Here is a 17,768-nt window from a genome sequence, read left to right as displayed (position 1 = left end):
TTTCAGAGGAAAGACCCATCCCTGCCTGCCTCACTCCTCCTGTACCCCAGGACCCCATCACCTTTCCTGTGGAGATGGTTATCAGACTGTCCTAGAGTTTCGTGTTTCATGTCTGTCTCCCCCACTAGACTGTGTCTTCTTCACTGTAGTATTTCCAGCATCTAGCATAGTGCCAAGAATATAGTAACTTAGGAGGTGCTCAACGTGGAAGGAAAGGAGGGATAAGGAGAAGAGGGGAAGTAGAGAGAGAAGGAGGGAAGGAGGGAGGGAGGGAGGGAGGGAGGGAGGGAGGGAGGGAGGGAGGGAGATGAATACAGTCCATCTGTGAATCTAGGCAAGTTTTGAGTAAATCACCTACAAACCTACACGAATATCTGTTAAAACCTGGCCATTATTAGTTCTGACCGGGGAAAGACACCCTGAGAAGTCACTGGACCCCATAATCCCCAGGCAGAGAAGTACAAGGCCCTTTCCTAAAGTCACACAAGGCTGAGTGGCCGACTATTTCCCTCTATGAGAGTGGAAACACCTTCAACCTACACTGTGTATGTAGAAATTGCTGACTGAAGAGAATGGCCATTTATCTCTCACTCTCAGCCCAGCAAGGAGATCCTCCTAGTTATGCCAATTAAATTTCTATTTCTCATGTACCTTAACTACTGTCTTAAGAAAAACCTGAGCTTACAAAGCAGGCACTCTGACCCTCAGCAAGGAAATAGTGTTAATTATGCATCTTCGGGCTGTGTGGCTTCAACCGTGTAAATTGAAAAAGTAAACCCAATTTGATAGATATGTAAATGACAAACTGAAAGAAGAATTAATATTTAGCTTCGTAAAAAACACAGCTCTCCTCATTAGGAAGGCTGGTTTTTCTATAACCAGAAGGAAAAATGAATTGATGGAAGCTCCTCCAAATGTGCAACTGAGAGCACCTTTATATTAATGAGGAAAGTGATGTTGATTAATGGGCAGCCCAAAAGCAAGAAAGAAGCTTTCCTCCCTTGTTTTCCCAGCAGCCACGGAACAAGTAGCGTACCAAGGTCCCCAGGCAGAGAGAGAGCACAGTCCCCTGAGTCTGCTGCTGGCTGGGGCACGTGAGGTCTGCTCATGCTCCTTTCAATTATACTGACAAGCATGTATAGGCTTGAACAAATCGGTCCCTGTGAATTAGGCTGCGTTATGATAGAAATCCACATCTTTCAAGCCTCCCTGGCCGTAATTGATCAGGGCTTCTCTACTGTGGCCCATAGCTAGTCCAGGAAAAGATTTCCTGAACGTGTAGCTAAATGACAATGTTGATTTTTACACTTAGTATTGTCTTATATTCATCCTGTTTCTTATATTTGCCTAGTATATGTTCCCATGGCTCTATGGCCAGCATCGTGTCCTTTAAAACAGTCTAGCAAAGGACTATGATCTGTGTTTTACAGAACCGAGTCCAAGTCATAGGTAGGTGGCAATACCTTCACCACTGAGTGAGATATGGAGTCTTTTGACTCCTAGACTGCAGTGCTTTTCCTTAGGGGTGGCTTTGAAGACAGCATCTATTGGGGGCAAAAGTTTCTATCTCACTTTGCCCCTTTCTGGGTCACATAAGCCAATAGCCACCCCAGAATGAGAAGGCCACCTTCTTTCCTAACAAATCACAAGAAGAATAGTCTCCTCTGCCTGGTCTATAGTCTGCACCCCAGCCGTTCTTTATTTTTCTCTGTACAAAAAGAGACCTTCCTGTGAACGATCAGAGGCCAGACTCCACTTGTTGCCCAGCTCTGGGCATTGCCACCTTTGTTCAATTTCAGGCAGCCTTTCAAACATCAATGCACTCTGTAGCTCACAAGACACTGGTCCACGTAATGGTGGAGTGGCCTAAACAAGCAAGGAAAGCCTTGGTGGCGTGTGGACTCATACTCTTTGGTCAAGAGTTTAGCCTTAGGAGAGCAGTTTTAATGAGGTCTGAAGCTTATACAATTTTGAAGGCCCTGTGAATTTGATAGTTTTATTAAAAGCAGAGGATTTAAATATATGGACATCTCCTGATATGCTTCTCTTTTTATTTCTGTCTTTAGTTGGCTTAGTAGTTCTCACCAGGTATATCAGGAATACCACAGAGGATCATACTATTAAAACCTTATGAGTGAAACTAGACTGCTATCTGTCACCATATGCCAAAATTACCTCAAAATGGATCAAAGGCCTAAATATAAGATCTGAAACAATAAATTGCATAGAAGAAAGAATAGGTACTAAACTAATGGACCTTGGGTTCAGGGAGGATTTTATGAATTTGACCTCAGAAACAAGGGAAGTAAAAGCAAAAATAAATGAATGGGACTATATCAAACTAAAAATCTTCTGCACAGCAAAAGAAACCACCAACAAAATAAAGAGGCAACCAAATTACAACAAGATATCCAAGGTGGCTGAGTAGATAAATGCTGTGCTTGTCTGATCCCGTGAGCACATTAAAATTACAACTGAATTATAGAACAATCAGCCTGGAGAACCACCTGAAGTCTAGCTGAACAGAAGTTTATAAATAAAAAGCCACATCGAGACTGGTAGGAGGTGTGGATCCATGAAGTGGGCTGGTCCCACACCCATGAGTGGCAGCTGAAAATCGGGAGAGGTATCTGGGCCACAGAGGTTCCCCACGCAACAGCAAGGCACCCCAGCCTCCCACACCAGGCTCACTAGCCCAGAGAACTGGTGCTGGGAAGAGGAACCCCCACAATTCTTGGCTGTGAAAAACAGTGGGGATTCCGACTGTTCAGAAGGGACAGAAGCTGTGAGAAACACAAATGTCCTCTTACAGAGCCCATGCAGGCATTCACCCTAGGCTCCATCAGAGGGATGGTGACCCTGGGTTGTCGGAGACATACGGGGAGAGACTGAGTTGTGTAACTTCGGGGCAAGGACTGGAGGGACAGTCCTCATTTTCTCTATGTGGGACCTCCCGTGCAGCCCGCAGGTGGGAGCCATTTTTCCCATGTTGAGCCCACCCCCACAGGCCAAACCTGAATCTGATTGGCCTAGTGAGCGCTGCTGCTGCACACTGCTGACTCACTGAGACCCTGCCTCACCCAACTTGCCATGCCACAAGAGGCTTTATCTGCAGCTGAACCTTACAGAAGCTGGCAGGTGGCCGCAGGCCTCGGAGTATTCTGGAATTTTGCAGAGCTACCCCAGACCTGGTATTGGTGGTAGCTGTCCTCAGTTCTCAGCGTGGCCTCTCCCACATGCCTCCAGGTACAGCACAGGCAGTGACCAACTGTGGGTCACATTTTAGCTCCTACCAGGTACTCCCTCGCAAGTCACAAGCAGTGGCTGACCTGGGCCTGCACTAGAGACCCTCTTAAGAAGCCCCAGAACCAACATACTCAGAGGTTGGCTTCAGAACACAGCAGAGCACTGCCCAATTTGCCCCACAAATGGCACACACAAAGGGTGGTCTTAACAGGCAACAGCGCCTGATGGGGCAAACCCACAGCAGCCCATCACCTGTGGATGAGGCCATACCCCACAGCCAGTCAGCCTAAGGGTTAATACTACCCACAGATATGTCAACAGCAATCAAGGCTCAACTATAACAGGAGGGCACACAACTCCCATAAGAGACACTCCTGGATCACACAGAGCAGGTGACCAGGGAGACTATGCCCCTGGGACCCACAGGACAATTACTACTTAAGGCCACACAGCCAAGACTTGGGGAAATAGCAGTCCTGCCTAATACATACAAAAACAAATACAGAGAGGCAGCCAAAATGAGGAAACAAAGAAATATGTCCCAAATGAAAGAACAGGAGAAAACTCTAGAAAAAGAACTAAACAAAATGAAGGCAAGCAACCTATAAGAAACAGAGTTCAAAACAATGGTTATAAGGATGCTTAAGGAACTTAGTGAAAACTTCAACAAAGAGATAGCAAGCATAAAAAAAGACATAGCAACCATAAAAAAGAACCAGTCATAAGTGAAGAATGCAATACTGGAAATGAAGAATGCACTAGAAAGAATCACCAGCAGACTAGAGGAAGCACAGATTGAACCAGCGATTTGGAAGACAAAGTAGTGGAAAACACCCAATCAGAACAGCAAAAAGGAAATAGACCCCCAAAAGTAAGGATAGTTTAAGAGACCTCTGGCACTACATCAAACATAACAACATTCACATCATAGAGGCACCAGAAGAAGAGAAGAGAGAAAGCAAGGGATTGAAAATCTATTTGAACAAATAATGACTGAAAACTTTCCTAACCTAGTGAAGGAAATAGACATACAAGCCCCAAAAGTGCAGAGTCCCAAACAAGATGAACCCAAATAAGCCGACACCAAGACACATTATAATTGAAATGACGAAAGTTAAAGACAAAGAAAGAATCCTAAAGCAGCAAGAGAAAAGCAGTTAGTTGCCTACAAGGGAGCTCTCATAAGACAGTCAGCTAATTTCTGAACAGAAACTTTGCAGGCCAGAAGGGAGTGGCAGGAAATACTCAAAGTGATGAAAAACAAGGACCTACAACCAAGAGTAATCTACCCAGCAAGGCCATCAGTTAAAATCAAAGGACAGATAAAGAACTTACCAGACAAGGAAAAGCTAAAGGAGTCCATCACCACCAAACCAGTATTACAAGGAATGTTAGAGGGAGTTTTTTAAGACAGAAAAAAATAACATCAAAAATATTAATAATAAAATGGCAATAACTATATATCTATCAACAATTACTTTCAATATAAATGGATTAAATGCTCCAATCAAAAACATAGGGTGGCTGAATGGATAAGAAAACAAGACCCTTACATATGCTGCTCACAAGAGACTCACTTCAGATCTAAAGGCACACACAGACTAAAAGTAAAGGGACGGAAAACGATATTTCATGAAAACGAAAATGAAAAAAAAGCAAAAAATCTGGGGTAGCAATACTTATACCAGACAAAATAGACTTTAAAACAAAGGCTATCACAAAAGACAAAGAAAGACCCAGTAATCTTACTTTCTGGTATTTGTCTGGAGAAACGCAAAACGCTACTTTGAGGGGATGTGTGCATCCATATGTTCATTGCAGCATCGTTTACAATGGCTGGGTGTCTGTCAATGGAAGAATAGATAAAGAGGAGGTGGAATAGTGCTTGGCCAGGGAAGGGAATAGGTTCTTGCCATTGGTGGTGACATGGATGGACCTGAAGAGTATTGTGCTGAGTGGAGTATGTCAGACAGTGAAAGACAGATGCAATGTGATTTTGCTCATATGTGGAACAAAAGAACAAAACAGAAACAAACACATAGACACAGAGAACATTTTGGTGGTTGACAGATAGGAGGGGGCTTGAAAAGGGGAGTAGAAAAGGGGAAGGGATTAAGAAGTACAAATGGTTGTTACAAAGTAGTCATGGGGATGTAGGGTATAGCATAAGAAATGCAGTAAATAATATTGTAATAATTATGTAGGGTATCAGGTGGGTACTAGATTTGTCAGATGGGAGGGGAGTTGGGGGCCAAGGTGAAGAAGGCAAAGGCATTAAAATGTACAAATTGGAAGTTACAAAATAATCTTGGGGATGTAAAGTAAAGTACAGGGAATATAGTCAATGACATGGCAATAACTATTTATAGTGTCAGGTGAGTACTACACTAGTCGGGGGATCACTTCTTCAATTATATAAATGTCTAACCATATGCTGTACAACTGAAATTAATAGAAAATAATATTGAGTGTCAACTGTAACTGAAAAATTAAAAAGAGGGGGAAGGTGAAGGGCAATAAGTGGTCCAAATTTCCAGGTATAAAACAAATAAGTCATGGGGATGTAATGTACAGCATAGGGAATATAGTCAATAGTATTGTGATAGCGTGGTACAGTGTCAGATGGTTGTTGGACTTACCATGGTGATCACTTCTTTATGTGTATAAATGTTGAATAACTGTTGTGGACATCTGAAACTAAAATAATATTGTATGCTAACTGTATTTGTAATAAAAATCTTTAAAAAAAAGGCAACCAACCAAATGGGAGAAGATATTTTCAAGCAACACCTCATAAGGAGCTAATATGCAAAATATATAAAGAACTCATACAACTCAACAACAACAAAAAAAATTCTAACTGAAAAATGGGCAGAAGATCTGAACAGACACTTCTCCCAAGAAGACATACAAATAGCCAACAGATATATGAAAAAAACGTGCAAGTTCACTAGCTATTAGGAAAATGCAAATCAAAACCACAATGAAATACCACTTCACACCTGTTAGAATGGTTATCATCAACAAGATAAGTAAGAACAAGTGTTGGAGAGGTTGTAAAGAAAAATGAACCTTCATGCACTGCTGGAGGGAATGTAAATTGGTACAGCCACTATGGAAAACAGTATAGAGGATCATCAAAAAATTAAGAATAGAATTACCATGTGACCAAGCAATCCCTATCTCCCCACAAAAATCTGGAAACATTTATCGTAAAGATATATGTACTCTGTTCACTGCAGCATTATTCACGGTGGCCAAGACATGGAAACAACCATAGTGTCCTTCAATAGATAATTGGATAAAAAAGATTTGGTATGTATATACAATGAGATGTTATTACTTGGCCATTAGAAAATAGTGCCATTTGAGACAACATGAACAGATCTTGAGATTAACATGCTAAGCAAAATAAATCAGTCAGGAAAAGTCAAGAACCAAATGATTTCACTTATACGCGTATGTGGGATATAAAACTGAAAGCAACAAACAAACAAGACAAAGAAACAACTCACAGATACCAACAACAGTTTAGTGGTTACCAGAGGGTAAGGGGGGAGGGGGAGGTAGAAGAGAGTAAAGGGGGTCAAATATACGGTGATGGAAGGAGAACTGACTGGGTGGTGAACACACAATGCAATATATAGATGATGTATTATAGAACTATACACTTGAAACCTATATAATTTTACTGACCAATGTCACCCCAATAAATTTAATATTTTTTAAACTTGTGCATTTTAATTTATGGATAGTATAAAAGATTTTCATGTGTAGTTTTACCTATATATAGTTTTCACCTTACTCATTAATTTTTGAACTTAACCCACACAGGAGATGTGACTTCACAGTATTTTTGCTCATTAAATCAGAAAAGTAAATAATTTTCTTTTCAATGAATAATTATATGATAGACACTTTAGTTCTATAACCTGGGGGAGGGGAGGAGCAGAATGGAAATCGTAGTGTGTAGCATCCTAATAAACCTCTCTAGACACAAAAGGAAATTGCATCTTTAATCTCAAAATCTGATTAAATATGAAAGAGACGGGAGTGGTGAGGAAGCTTCACATAATCTTGGGTGACTCTTGAAAGAAGGGCTTCTAAGATCCACATCATAGGGCTTTTAATTTGGATTCTATGTTTCTCTTACAAATATGAACCTGTACTTTACTCAAGGATATTACATTTGGTTATAAACATTGAAAAGATTTGAGTTTTTATTTTTTAATATCTATGTTATTCAGATGGGAATGAAAATCAGAAATTTCAAGCTGGCAAATAACAGCTAGGAAGGATGTAGTGGGGACCCTAAAAATCTATGTGTTTACCCATCTCTTTGGTCAAGTCCCACTAAGGCAGGTACAAGAGACTACCCCTACCTTCTATGTTCTCGCCCATTCCCAGGAGGTCCTAAACTCAGGTTTCCTTTCATTTCCATTATGAATTCTTCTTTTACTCCTGGGTTGTTCAGATATGCTTTTTCACTCTCCTCTGGAGTTGTTCTCATTTTTGATGATTGGTTTCCAATCTGTTATCATTCATTCATGCCGTCAACAAATACTTACTCAGCACCTGCTATGTACCAGATACTATTCTGGGCTTTGGACTTAGAACTGTGGGCAAAAATCTCTGTAACAATCTATTACATTGACTCATCTGAAACTGCCACTTTTACAGCTCAAAAATAGTCAAGTATCAACCATATCCTGTGGTTCAGCTTAAGGGTGGTATAAACTTTGACAGTGTGTTTAGAACCTCTTCAGAGGTTATCACCCTTGACACACTGGCCTCTTGTTAGACTCACTGCCTTGGGTAGACTCTTGACCTTACCTCCTGCCTCAGCCTTGAAAACTAAAGCTCAAGGTCTCTAGGAGTCAGAAAAAAAAACAAGAAAAAAAAAGAAAAAAAAAACCCTGCATTCAGGGATTTTCCTGCCTTCTGCTGCTTTCACAGAGTTTTTGGCCTATGATGAATCCTAACTTTCCTGCTGGCTAAATGATGGGTTAAAAAGTGCTTATCATTCTTTTTTCAAGAGTGTCAGTTATTTTTAACAGGAGGCTTGACACAAGACTGGTTTAACAGTATCTGAAATAAAGTAAGTCATGGGTGAGTATTGGGAGCATTTGCATTATCCTATCACCCTCAGTATAATCACACCTGATAAGCTAACACTTGCTGTGTTCTGATGGTTATGGCTTTCAGGGTGGTGTTGTTTCTGACAAAACTGTAAAATAAAGTTCTCCTAACGTATTAGGCTCTTCTATGGCCCTTGGTGTAGGAACCTCTCTGAACCGCCCGAGATTTACATACACCCCACATACTTCCTGAGAAAAACCATGTCTTGTACCAAGAGGCCTCCTGATAAAGGAGGAAAACACGGCTTCCCAGGACTGAGACAGTGGGTGAAAGCCCTGCAGTTGGAGAGAAGTGGTTCTGCCAGTTGTCAACTGCGCATGCTTTGATGTATTATCACCTACCTGAGCCTCAGTTTTCCACATGTAAACTGAGGCTCTACCCCACAGATTATTAAATGAGAGAACATGAAAGTGTAAATAAAACATGTAAGTAAAAGTGCTTTGTAACCTGTAGTATACAAAAGGGCAATTTTCAAAATGAGGAAATATATATATATATATATATATATATATATATATATATATATATATATATATATATATATATTTTTTTTTTTAAGTGAAATTCATCCCAGGAATTAAGGGCAGATTCTCCAGATGGCTAGATACAGAATTTCTAGGCAGTTGGGAAAGGGAAGGTCAGTGCACTTGAGCGTGAATTCACTACAAACAGCACAGAATCTATATGTAGACATCGTTGGTGTCAGGGCAAATGGAAAGAACCCCAGTCTGCTAACCACCCAGCTTGAGTTCACATCCTGGCTCCACCCGCTCCTGACAGCGAGAGCCTGGCCAAGTTAAAGAATTTGTCAGAACTTCAGTGCCTCGTCTGTTAGCAGGTGATCAAAGCACATGTGGATTAAACACACTCCAATTCATAAAGTGTTTCCACATAGAAGGGACTGTATAGTAGTAAATTCCTTACTCTATTATTGGATTTTTGTTGTTCTCGTTTTCAAGATGAAGAAACTGATGTATCCAAGGAAATATACAGCAGTAAGTAGCAAAACTGTGGCACAAACGTAGCTCATTTCCAAACCTGACTGAGGTATTTTCACCACATTACTGTTGCCTCCACTCTAAGAGATCAGGGCTGTGTAACTGGTGGGGAATGGTGGTAATTTTAAATAGACTAACCAGATGTCGCCCTCCTGAAGCAATTAGAAACACAGGCTGCATGGAAGTGCCATCCAGGTATTTAGATGATTGAGTCCCTGACCCTAGTGGTACAGACTAATGACCTGAAGTCATAGTATAGATGGGATTTATTTCTCTCTCTGGCCCGCACGCTTCTTACCAGTGTATTTTGGGTTATTGCTACGGCTCGCCAGTTTCAAACAGGATGATATTTTCAAGGTAATGAACCAGAATGATGTGCCTGAGAACTAGATTATGACGTGTGGCTGGAGAGTGGAGGTAGTACTGAAAGGTGGATTGTTGCACCTGCTAGATGAACACCAAACAACTTTTAATGATCTTTAGTAACAAGTACAGTGAGAAGGGGCATTTGCCAGATCAATAGCTGCAGACCTGGTGCCAGGGCATGTGCTGATTTGCTCGAGCAGTGACACTGCATCTGGAACAGCAGCTGCGATGGGAATCACTACCTGAATGAGCTTATGATGACCCACTGTCATTCTCCAAGATCCATCTGTCCTCTGTGCAAGCCAAAGTAACAAGCTGAAAGAAGATTTTTGCAGGAATCACAACCTTTGCATTTTTAAGGTCCAAGGTGATGGCAATCATTTTCTGCAATCTCTAGAAATGCATTATGCTCTAAATGAGCAAGGAATATACAGAGCTGTTTCTCCCTAAGCCGGAACTTATTGGTCTTACAACCAAGGGGTTTGAGAATGAGAGTGGTCTTCATTGAGACTAGGGAGTCTCTCATTATTACCCCGTTATCCACAAGAGAAAGTTTTGCTTCCCCACCACGTTGGCCTTTTCTGGGCTATGAGACCTAGTTCCCAAGGAAGGATGCTTCCACCAGGGGACATAACAATGCCTCAGTGAAACTATTAATAGTAGTTGAGACAGCCACGGGCCACATTGAGCTCCTCCCGGCAGTAATTCAAAAGGTTAAGAAGGCAGTTATGGGACTGACTGAGATGTTGATGCTTTCAGAGGATACAGAGTTGCTGCTGCATATTGGAGGTAAGGAAGAGTTCATCCAGAATTTATTAGAGTCCCTGAGACATCTATTAGTATTCCAGGTGCTATCATTAAAGTCCGTGGAAAATTTCAACAACTCAATAGAAGCAGGACTATTAATACCCCCAAGAAACTTTAGGAACAAAGGTTGAGTCACCATACCAGGCAAGAAACGAAAACCAGCAGAAATACTTTGTAGAGACAAAGAAACACAAAATACAGAACACGTAGTAGGAAAAGATACTTATAAATACCAGCTATAACCACATGGCCAGTTGCAGAAACAAGAACTATAATAATTTTTAGTACTTCCTCATTTTAATATGAATATGTTTCAGTACATCTATACCAAATTTCCTCTTCACCATTCCCGTGTCTTTATCATCTAACATAAGATACAGTAATGATAGTTACGCCTATCTCAGTATCTAAGTTACAGGATGTCAAAGGAACAATGTGATTCAGCAAGAAGAGGAATGCACATCACCCAAAGATGAATAGAAAGAATGTGTATTCACTTTTGGAGATAGGGTTATAATGTTTTCTGTTGTACAAGGAATAATTGCATTACGTTAGGCTGAAACATGGTTTTTCAATTGTCTTCATTTGGAAGATAAGTGTTGTTAAAAGATGCTACACGGTCAGGATGCGTCAATTTAGCTGAACTAAAGCCATGTTTCCCAGAATTCTGTTTGCTGCATACTTTCAGGTCAGTGTGAGCTAAAGGAGGAATTTGCACAAGACTAGGGAGGCAGAATGAAGCAGCAGACAGAAGGTCGATGTCAGGCAGCTGTTGCAGCTCATTCCCACTGTTGCTGATCTGCTGGTCCACCCGGCTGGCTTGGGGCAGCCGCCAGGCAGGGGGTTCAAGTCCAGCTCCCACCACATCTCCTCCTTTGGTTTCTGACTCTTGTGCTAGGTGTGTGTTTATCTCTATAAGGAAGGACCCAGTTACTCCTGCAGGTCACCTGCATTGTAAATACTGAGTCCTAGAGGTAACGAGAGACTGATGTGTATTCTAGCCCATCCTGTGGTCTCCACAACATGCTCATGGGTTTCAGTGTGTCCTTGTTCTCCTCTGTTTCACACTCAGCTGGCTATGCTATTGCTTCAAATCCTAGCAATGTACATGGAAGTATCACACTTTCATACACTGTTTAACCAGTTCCCACAATTTCGTAGTTCAAATCCCTAAAACAAATGCCTTATGATATAATTGTATATATATCTCTCCCTCCTAGTGGTTCTGCTTCTCTGATCCACCCCAATGGAAGAGTACACAGATGGAAGTGGCAGAGCCAGAGCCCACACCTAGCTCATTGCTAACATTGATTCAAGGTGCTGTCCACTAAACTGCTACCTCCATCACATCATAGTAATTCAAGGCCATGTAACTGGAGGGTGTTGGTGGTTTAAAATTGCATGTTGGCCATCATCCTCCCTCTTGGGGAAATGAGGACATACGGGATACACGAAGAGCTTTGAGATATTAAGATGACTGAATGCCTGCACCAAAATGTGCAGCTTAGTGAACAGAAGTCAGCGTGCAGGGGAGGTCTCTGGGAGCATGTCCCATCTCAGGGGCTTCCTTCAACTTTGGTGCATTCAGCACTTTTAGCTGCAAATTCCATAATAAAGACAGAAGGTGTGTGTTGATCAAATTTTCAGATGACACAAGTCTGGGCCAGCTAGAAAATATGCTGAGTGATAGAATCAAGAATCCCCAAGATTTGACAGGATGAATAATGAGTCACAGCTAACAAGATGAAATTTCGCATGATAGATATCAAGTCTTACCCTCCACAGCCCTGCCCTGCATAATGGTGGTACCGATACCCTCCCTACATTAGGGTATCACTTGAGCTCAGGGTGGGCAGAAGCACATGGCGCTGATGATAGGTCTGCTCCAGGGACAGGCCCCTGAGTTCAAAAATCATCGCCACCAATACAGACGTAGAGAGACTTAGCTTAATAGCAGCCTTTGTGAAATAGACGTTGAGCTCAATATCAAGCAATGCTGTGATTATGTTAAAGTATTCACTAGGTACTTGAACTTCATTATTCAAAGTATGGTGTTCTGATACAGGTTGAAGATAATCTTCCAACTTTCCCCTGCTCAGAAACCACACAGCTAAGGTTTGCGGTATAATCCTGAAGACCGCACTTTAGTTACAAATCAGAATTTGACTAAGATGGTGAGAATATGTAAGTAAGTCATATGAAGAATGTATTAAAGACAGTGTTACTGCGTGTTGGTCCCAAATAATTTAAGAGCTTCCATACAGGAATAAAATACAATTTTATTTGCACTTCTGGAAGACAGATGGACACAAACTATAGAAAAGAACACTTTAATCACTGTAAAGAATAAGCGTATAACATAGCGGTTAAGTTGGGTTCTGGAGCCAACACACCTGAGGTTAGAGTTCACGATACGCTCTCAGCCATGTGACTTGAGCAAGTTACTCAATTTCTCTGGCCTCAGCTTTCCATTTATAAAATGGAAAAGACAAGAACATTTCCCTCATACATTTGTTGTATCTAGGGATTAAGCTGAGCAAAAACAAATAGTATCTACCTCACCTGATTGTTGCAAGGATTAAGTGAGACAACACACACTTTTAAAGCATTTAGAAGAAGTCACATGGTCAGAAGTCAATAAATATTTGCTAATCTTATTATTATAAGGAAGTGCATTCTGATGCTTAGAGCAATCCCCGAATAGAATGTGCTGTAATGTGGAGTAGGTGGCATCTTGTGTCTGAATGTGTTTACACTAGGACAGGTCCTCCGCTGATGAGGGATATCTTCCAGTGGTGTTTCTCAAACTTTGACGTACATATGAATCCCCTTGGCATCTTATTAAAATGTGAGTTCTGACTCAGCAGGTCTAGAGTGGGGCCTGAGAGTCTGCATTTCTAACAAGTTCCCAGTAATGCTGAGGCTGCTGGTCTAGTTACCACATTCTGAGTAGCAAGACGAGAAGAACGCTTCCACTGGGTGGGAAGGAAAAGAATAAGGTCCCTTCCTTTCTAAAACATTAATATTTTGTGATGTTACCAATCTGAGAATAACTATATTGAGACCATATTGCAAATGAGTAATCTAAAACAAGTGACCTATCCTCAGACCTTGTTTTGATGTATCCTGCCAAGCACTTTTTAAGAATAAGTCCTTTTTACAGCATAATACAAAGTCATCACATGGATGCTGATTTACTTCAGCAGAGGGTTTCATTTCCTAATCAGCTAAACATCTGTTCTAGTTCCAAGCACAGATTTATCTTTATCAAATACTGATTGGTCTCAGGCTGCTAGGTCCTGGTGTGACAGGGAACAGAGCAGGGCAGCTGTGGCATGTCAGGAAGCGTCAGGAAGAAGGCGAAGAAGAGCCAGAGAAGCAGAAAAGAAAGAGACACTCACAAGTTACTGGCAGGACAAAGCAGTAGCAAACTCTGCTGGCCTCAAAGCTGAACAGAACCAGATCTTGGTGGACGCTTAGCGATCACTTGACCCATTCTTTCAGTTTTCAGAGAGTGAAAGCAAGTTCCTGTGAGAGGTGGTGACTTCCCAGAAGTAACACAGAGAAGTGGCGTCAGAACTGGAAGTCAGGCCATGTGGCTCCTGGTCCAATGCTCGCCCCACTGGCTCATGCCTGCCTCCCATCTCCTCCTGGGGATGCTTCCCCTCGCAATGCTGCTTGGTCTATCCCGGCTTCCCCTCCATACTTCAGTTGGTCTCCAGGATTAGGAGGGTTGAAAATGATTTGAAGATACAGTTAGAGAGCAGGAGATGATTGTTTACTCAGGTTCATTCCTCAGGATGAAACTGCTCCACAAAATCTGAAAAGTGTTTCTACATCATTCACATCGTTCACTGTCTCTGCTCTATGACTACATTCAATAGCAAATATGACACAGTAACCCATGGCTCTGACACCTTTTCAAGAGTCAAGAGGCCCTGGTTGTCAATATTTCTCTCCTGTAGGCCCCTGGGTTCTCTCCTACCCCTTCTTCCTTTTATGAACTTCCCACGTCACAATAAGAGTAGAATTAAAAGGGGAGACATACTCACTTTCCTTTTTGTGAAGATTATGTCAGAAAAGGGGCAATGATTCAGAAGCTTTGGCCAGGGTAGGAGGGAACCTGGAAAGCCACACGGATTTACTCCAGCCCTGCAAATCCCCATTTCTCCCAAATCCTGTATCTTCATACTAGCTGAGAGCTTAGGCATTTTGGGGACAGAACTGAAACTCACTAATTCATACTAACATGAAATGAGTGGTATCAAGGCATCTCCTGAGAGGCTGGGTTCTAGAGTGATCTCCACTTAACTGTAGAGCCTCCTCTGCACAGGGGTGCAGGGTGGGTATATGTTTTGGTTTTCTGCAATGCCCTGATAATTTAGGAATGGAGTTTTTCTACTCTCGACCTCCTGCATTCTGTGCAGCAGTTTAGCAATGAAGTGTCATCTCTGTATATGACACTTGCTAAGAGATAAGTCTTAGGGTATGACACCTAATCTCCACCCTCTACCATGTGTTCCATCTCTCTCGTTATAAATTTGCTGAAAGTAGAAGTAACAGTATCAACCACCCATTACTTAAATAAGAGAGGCTTCATTACTTCCTGTCATAAATATATTTGTAGAAACAGAAATATTATACATATTAGCAAAAGGGGGGCCCTAGCTAGTGGTATGCTTGGGAGACATCCAGGATTATGCATTTATTCGTCACTGTTACACAGCACTGATGGTCCAACCTCTAGAGTGCATCCAAAGTCAGAAATTCAGAGGCTGCTACTCAATAGTGAGGTGACATATGGTTCTCTGTATTTAGTTGTTTGGGTAATTTTTCACTGTTTCTGTAGAAATGAAGGGCTGCCACTTGTTTATAAATCTACTCAGGTCTGTGATACTCATGGGTAGGTAGTGAAGTCAACTGCAGGCAGCAGGAGAGTCTGAACAGGCTATTGGCACTGTCACAGCGGTTGTTACCCAAGAGGCAATGGAAAACCAGAAAGGGTCTAGGGAACTACACATTGCTCTTCCCTGCCTTTTGCCAAGAGGTCTCTCCAACATCACTTCAGACCGAAAACCACTTGCATGTTTAGACCAATGCATAGAAGTGGTAAACTTTTTAGCATACAAATTTTTAACAGTGAATGTGTTGAGCATTGGAAACAGATCGTGTTGACTATACACACACAACTTAGTCCTGTTGCCAAGCCTGCAGTCCTGTGTTTGTCAGCCCATCTTGGCTTCAAAGTCCATAGAGGTAGAAATAACAGAGCCAGTGTCAGAACGAGTCCCCAGAAAGGAGAGATGGACATTTTTGCATTAAAGAAGTACTGGTTTCAAAACTACAGCTGTCCTCAGTAGCTAGGTATTCCCTTTATGGGTATTTTTCATGGAGGTCTTGGTCCCTTTCTTCCTCCCTCAGGACAGGCCAAATCCTAGAGAGTCACAGCAGGAAGTGAGACTGGATAGAATGATCTATGAGAAATGGCCAGTATAATTTTGCTTGTAGCTGCAAAGTTAGAACTAAGAGCCTCTTATCCATACTTGCACGCAATTTTCTGAGTTTGTTTTAATGGATATGACATTTCATTAATTCTGATTCATTGTGTACTCAAGCCAAAACACATGCAGTTTAGTTCCACTTACTGACAGAAAATAGAAGCTGAAAAATTCTAAGTCAGAATAATAACTCAAGGTATGTAATTACTCATTACCCAATCAGCTACCAGGTTCACGGGGCAAGAATGGTTTGGAGATAAATTGCAACTTCTGTGAGTGAATCTGACAGGCTGGGTTAGTAGGTGTGTTTCTTTTGATTAATGACACAAGGAAGAAAGGTTTAGAAAAGGTGTTTCCACTGATTCTGCTACTTCTAGGCTGACCCTTAAAATGTGTCTACCAGTCACCAAGGAAAACATAAATTATCATGAGCAAAGTGTGAATTTTATAAAAACATACAAAAATGTTATGTCCATAACTTCTCTGCTCTAATTAAAGAAAAAAAAAAAAAAGAAACAAAGAAACTCAAGATGATAAGTCCTAGGATATGCCAGAATGGGTCATTCAGCAACAAATCTCAACTTTCTCAGAAAATGCACTCATTAAAATAAAGGAAAAAAAACACAGTTGGTTGGAGCTATTCATCATAATGAATTACAGTAAGAGTTTGAATACAGCATGGGTTTTGATATCCTTCAGTATTTTTCCAACAGATCAGATTTCTGGAGGTACAGCAGGCATTTGCCTGCTTACTCATGAAATGGGTCCACAAGAACCCGTTCCAGGCCCCTGCCCTCCAAGAGCTTCCTGCTTAGAGGAAGTGGTAACACACACACACACACACACACACACACACACACACACACACCAAAAAAACAGAAACAGAATCTCACAGGTATCCAGTGAACTGAGATAAAGGGCACAGATAGTGCTGTGATATAGGGAAATATCTTTTAGTCTTGGAATTGTTCGGGAAGATTTCACAAAGGGAGGTGAGGCTTGAAATGGGCCTTGAGGATGAGCTAGGATGGGATGCAGAGAGAGAAGTGTTTGAACAATGCAGTGGCAGAAACAACCCTGAATTGGGGAAGAGGGATTATGTCAGTAAGGTGATGGTAAGAGGATTCCTATTTACAAAGACCAGATGGGGCCGCACTGTGGGTGGAGGGAGGGATGTAAGGAGATTCTGAATGTGAAGACCGTTAGTTTAATGCAACGCCATAGGAGTGTTGACTCATGGTATGGAGACCACGCATGGTTCTTCAGAAACATTGGTTCCAAGAACTCTCCGTCCAGGACCGGAGTGGAGAAAGAACAGAGCAGTGGAGACTTGGTGCGTTTGTGATAGCTGGGAGAGGATGAGAGCCTGAGCTGGAGGGGAAGTAAAGGGAAAAGAGAAATGGAAGCGAGAAGCAATAAAAAAAAAAGAGACTTGTTAGGATTTGGGGCCTGGATGGGTATTTGAGGTGAAGATGGGAGAACATTCAGATGGCTCTGAGTTTTTCAGCTTGACCAGGATATCAGGAAAAAGAATCAGCTTTGAGGTAAGATAAAGAATTCTTTGCAATAATGTGCAATAAGAATGGAAATTATGTGGCAGATGTGCCAGCCCAAATCGGAAGCAAGAAGCTGTGGACGTAGGACTGGGGCAGAAGTGAACACCCAGGCCGGGGTCTAGGGTGTAGGCAACAATTCACTTGGGGATGTTACAGCA

The 17,768-nt window shown here is 41.7% G+C and overlaps 1 long non-coding RNA gene across 3 annotated transcripts in view; it reads right to left on the bottom strand.

Annotated features, from left to right (window-relative positions):
• Positions 1 to 17,768, bottom strand: part of LOC141571812 (uncharacterized) — a 578,309-nt gene that overhangs the window by 407,646 nt on the left and 152,895 nt on the right. The window lies entirely within an intron of this gene.

Source organism: Rhinolophus sinicus, linkage group LG05 (genome assembly GCF_036562045.2).
Source record: "Rhinolophus sinicus isolate RSC01 linkage group LG05, ASM3656204v1, whole genome shotgun sequence".
Lineage (NCBI taxonomy): Eukaryota > Metazoa > Chordata > Mammalia > Chiroptera > Rhinolophidae > Rhinolophus > Rhinolophus sinicus.
The sequence above is the reverse complement of the archived record's forward strand: the minus strand, read 5'-3'. Positions and strand labels throughout refer to the sequence as shown.